Below are 5,488 nucleotides of genomic sequence, written 5' to 3' on the forward strand. Positions count from 1 at the left end.
GCGCTCAATTCTACTGAGTGTGTGTCGTGCGAAGACGTACAAATTGATGAGGAATTTGGCGACACTACAGAAACCGGAACCCTTTCATTTGATGAGCTAGTCAAGCTCGTTCAGGGCAGGATCACCACAATCTCAGGCCATCAGTGATCGTCCAGAGGTTTAAATTCAACACTCTGGTCCGGAAGTCAGGTCAGTCCGTAGCCCAGTTTGTGGCAGAGTTACGTCAGTTTTCAGAGCATTGTGAGTACGGGCTGATGTTAGAGGACATGCTCCGTGACAGATTTGTAGTTGGCATTAATGACGACAGGATTCAGCGTTGTTTACTAAGGGAGACGGGGCCGTGCCTATATTCCCCGGGTCCTATGTTCCCCTTTCGAAAAAAAAGGGTCCCATATTCCCCGTTTTCCCCTAAAAAGGTCCTATAATCCCCGTTGCAATAGACACCGGGGAACATAGGACCCTCTTTTGGAAAAAGGGTCCTATATTCCCCGCTGTTTCCAGGGGAACATAGGACCTTTTTCCAAATAAAGGGTCCTATATTCCCCGCTATTGCCAATCGAGGAACAAACCGGGGAACTTAGAACCCTTTTTGCAAATTATTCCCTTAACGGGTCCAAAATAATAAAAACCTGGGTCATGGCTGAGTTGTAGGCTACGACAATCTATTCCTCCGCTGATTAAATTAGGCCGTATTACCATTGTTGGCTGTTGTATATCGCAGGCCACCTTGAGTGCGTATCCAAATTCGGCCTATAGAGGAGGCTGTAATTTGCTTTATTGTTATTTCTTACCAATATTTACTGCAGTAGGCCTAGTTAGTTGGCTCTCCGGCTCAGCATGGACAGTCGGCAATCATCGCAAGTTTGTCTTGCAGTAGGCCCGCCTACCAGTATAACCTAGCCATTTCCACCTTCGCTCAAAATTCAGTTTGCACAGCACTGGACACTTCAGCCACTTTCTTGTTACTTTGCAGTTCGTTTTCCATATTAAATCACTTGGCAGACTTTCTTTCAAAAAGACTTTAATGATGAACTTTTTAGGCAGAGAACTTAGACCAGGACTTGAAATTTAGGACCAGCACAAAGTATCCATCAACGGGGGCCGCCTACCTTACACAATAGGCTAATTGCCTAATAATAATAATAATATGTGCTTCTCAAAAAACTAAAGGCTTGTGGAGGTGCGCGCATTTTCCTCGATAAGTGACACATTTCGCGCATAAATATCAGAGAACTACCGGGGTGGGTTATGCGCCCAAATGTAAGCTATAGCCTAATAAATTGAAATTGGTGTAGTGTCGAAAGTTTCCACATACTTTAGCCAACCTGGACTTTGTGAATTCGTTTTTGTGATATAAAAATAGAAATCGTATGATTCATTGTCTTCTTAATAATCTGCCCTAAATAATGCATTATTGAAAATGCACTTTTTGCGCCAAACAGCGTCAAACCTGCTGACCGGGGAACATAGGACCTTTCTTTATAAAAAGGGTCCTATGTTCCCCTAGGGCACCCGGGGAACATAGGACCCTTTTTATAAAGAAAGGTCCTATGTTCCCCTGCACATACAAAACGGGGAACATAGGACCCTTTTGGGGAAAAGTGGGGAATATAGGGCCCTCTGTATACAAAAAGGTCCGCTATTCCCCGGTCTCATACAAAGCAGGGAACATAGGACCCGGGGACTATAGGACCCGGGGACTATAGGGAGGACCCAAAGGGAGACCACGTTAACTTTCAAGAGGGCATTGGAATTGGCTCAAGGAATGGAAATGGCTGATAACAATGTAAAAGACATTCAGAGAGCGTGTGCTGGTGCGCAGGCGGGAGAAGTGCACCAGGTTAGGAGGGAGGCAGATAGGTCTCGAGCAGTGGTGTGTTTCAGGTATGGAGGGGCACATTATGCAAACAACTGCAAGTTCAAGGAGGCAGTGTGTCACAACTGCAATCTAAAAGGAACATTAGCTAAAAGGTGTAGGGGTGCTAAGGGTAAAACAAAGACTCGGCAGGGTAATGCTACCTTTAGGAAGCCACAGTCAGCTGCACACTATGTGGAGGACTCCGAGCAGGAGGAGGAGGAGGAATGCTCCTACACTGTGCTCAATGTGAATGAGCCACAGGCAGAGTCAAAAAAGTGCAGGGGTTCTAAGGGCAAAACAGAGACTGGGCGGGGAAACACTGCCTTTAGAAAGCCACAGTTAGTGGCACACTACCTGGATACAGAGCAGGAGGAGGAATGCTCTGTCAACATGTTCAAGGTGAGTGAGCCACATGCTGAGCCTATCTACACCACAGTGGTAGTCAATGGAAAAGAGATGCGGATGGAGGTTGACACAGGGGCCTCTGCCTTCATCAAGGGTGAGGAGATCTACAGAGAGACTTGGGGTGATACCAAGGCACCCACCATCACCCCAGCAAGTATTAATCTATGGACGTACACAGGACAGACCATACCATTAGTCGGTGCACTAGAGGTGGACATTCAGTGTAACAGCCAGGAAGCAAGAGCACGGCTCCTGGTAGTAAAAGGTAGGGGGCCCAGTCTACTGGGACGGGACTGGCTCCAGAAAAATAAGCTGCACTGGGGTGAGATTAAACACACACGGGTGACTGAGGATGTCATTCAAAAGTATGCTGAGGTTTTCAAAGATGAGCTGGGGGCACTGCGGGGAACTACAGTTAAACTGCATGTAGATCCTCAGGCTACCCCTCACTTTTTCAAGCCCAGAAGAGTAGCCTATGCTATGAAAGGCAAATTGGAGGAGGAGCTGGACAGACTACAGAGGCTGGGAGTCATGCATCCTGTCCAGTTCTCAGCCTGGGCAGCCCCCATTGTCCCAGTTCTCAAGAGCAACGGCACGGTACGCATCTGTGGAGACTACAAACTCATCATCAGCCAGGCCTCTCAGCTAGATGAATACCCTCTTCCAAGAGTGGAGGACCTGTTTGCAACCCTGGCTGGCGGTAAGACATTTTCAAAACTAGACATGACCCATGCCTACCAACAGTTGGTGTTGGACGAGAACTCTAAACAGTTAACCACAATCAACACCCACAAGGGGTTGTTTAGGTACAACCTCCTACTGTTTGGATTGGCCTCCAGCCCAGCCATTTTCCAGAGGACAATGGACAGTCTGTTGCAGGGTATTTCCCATGTAGCAGTTTATCTGGATGATATCCTGGTCACTGGAAAGACCAAGGAGGAGCACCTCAGCAACCTGGAGCAGGTGCTAAAGAGACTCTCAGAGGCAGGGCTCCACTTGAAGCATAGCAAGTGTATTTGTCAAGCACCAAGCGTGACATACTTGGACCACACCATCACGGTCCAGGGTTTGCGTCTAGTGGCGGACAAGGTCAGGGCCATCAAGGAAGCTCCAAGCCCCAAAAACGTGCCTGAGCTCAGCTCAAGTCATTTCTGGGTATGGTGAACTACTATAGTAAGTTCCTCCCAGACCTCTCAACATGACTGGCACCCCTGTACTCACGTGTCTGCGAGGGCTCTCGTTGGAAGTGGGGGCCTGCACAGGAGACAGCTTTAGCCAATGTGAAAACACTACTGCATTCAGCGAGGCTGCTGGTTCATTTCGACCCAGACAAAGAGATCGTCCTGTCCTGTGATGCCTCGCCATATGGCGTCAGGACAGTTCTTTCGCATGTGATGAAGGATGGGTCAGAAAAACCCATTGGATTCACATCATGGTCATTGACACGAGCTGAGAAGGGCTACTCCCAGCTAGACAAGGAGGGTCTAGCTATTGTGTTCGCTGTTAAACCTTTTCATCAGTACCTCTACTGTCGGGCATTTACCATATGTACTGACCACAAACCGTTGATGAGCCTTTTTAGTGAGCTTAAGTGTATTCCTTCCATAGCATCAGCGAGAGTACAGCGCTGGGCCCTCATGTTGTCAGCCTACCAGTACACTATAGTCTACAGAGCAGGGGAGGACAACGCAAATGCGGATGCGCTGCGTCGGCTCCCTTTGCCTGACACACCCACCCAGACCGTGGTGCCTCCAGAGACAGTTTTCTTAATGGAGAGACTGTCAACTTCTCTTATGAATGCCAAACAAATCAAACCGTGGACAGAGAGGGACCTGGTCCTGTCTCAGGTGAAAAGATTCCACATGCAGGGTTGGTCCCCTGTGGTAGAGGATGAGAGACTGAGGCCTTATGCTACATGAAAAGATGAACTGAGCGTCCAAGACAGCTATGTTCTCTGGGGCTCTAGAGTGGTGGTCCCACCTCAGGGGCATTCACAAGTAATGGAAGAGATCCATGAGGCTCACCCAGGGGCCTCCCGTATGAAAAGCTTAGCCAGGGCATATGCATGGTAGCCTAACATGGACCTGGATCTAGAAAACAAGGCGAAATCCTGTTCCCAGTGTCAGATAAACAAAAAAATGGCACCGCTCACCCACCCCACTCCATCCATGGAAGTGGCCTGACTGCCCGTGGTCCAGACTACATGTGGACTTTGCAGGGCCTTTTATGGGGCAGATGTTTCTAGTCGTTGTAGATGCACATTCTAAGTGGCTAGAGGTATACCTGATGAGCAACATCATAGCCCCGGTGACAATTGACAAGCTGCGTCAAGGGTTTGCTACTTTTGGACTTCCTGACACGCTGGTGAGTGACAATGGTGCAATGTTTACCAGTGAGTTGTTCAGGGAGTTCATGGAAAGGAACGGAATCCGCCACGACCGCACAGCATCCTGCCTCAAATGGTATGGCCGAGAAAAACGTGCAGACTTTTAAGGATGGGCTTAAACGTATGACAGGAAGGGAGCCCACTGCAACAAAGCTCTCACGTTGGTTGTTTCAGTACCGCATAATGCCACAAACAACGACAGGGCTCACACCTGCGGAAATGCTGATGGGCAGGAAGCCAAAGTCGCACCTGGACTTGATGCATCCAGATGTTAAAGCAAGGGTGGAGAGGAAACAGGAGAAACAAAAGGAGAGGCACGATGAGTGTGAGAGAGAGAAACATTTTGAGGAAAAGGACTGTGTGTATGTGAGATACTTTGGCAGTGGTCAACACTGGCTGCCAGGGGTCATTCTAAAGCAGAGTGGTCCTATCTCTTTCGTGGTGAAACTAACGGATGGCAGAGTGTTCCACAGGCACTAGGACCACATCTGTCGGTGGCACAACACTCCGTTGCATCCAGACATCTCAGCAGGGGGGCATACAGGGGAGTCAGAACAAGGCCCAGCACAGGAATGACATCCAGGGGCCGTGGTGACTACAGGAGTGAGTAATGAACTCAAAAGCTCAAAAATGCAACCCACTCCTGTGTTGACAAACCCAGACACAGTGGGAGACACCACACCAGTGTCTGCTGAGGCACCCCCATGCCCATTGGGAGAGACCACACCAATGTCTGCTGAGACACCAGGGGTAGTACTATGCCACTCTCAGCGTAGCCAAAAACCGCCCGACAGACTAACCCTTTAAGACAGAGACTGAAGTCAGGTTGTTCATGTGTT

General features: G+C 48.9%; 1 pseudogene; it reads left to right on the forward strand.

The window, feature by feature from the left end:
• The first annotated feature begins 1,771 nt into the window (after nucleotides 1-1,771).
• On the forward strand, nucleotides 1,772-5,129 carry LOC130114549 (uncharacterized protein K02A2.6-like; annotated as a pseudogene).
• Nucleotides 5,130-5,488: the final 359 nt, after the last annotated feature.

Source organism: Lampris incognitus, chromosome 6, assembly GCF_029633865.1.
Source record: "Lampris incognitus isolate fLamInc1 chromosome 6, fLamInc1.hap2, whole genome shotgun sequence".
NCBI classification, from domain to species: Eukaryota; Metazoa; Chordata; class Actinopteri; order Lampriformes; family Lampridae; genus Lampris; species Lampris incognitus.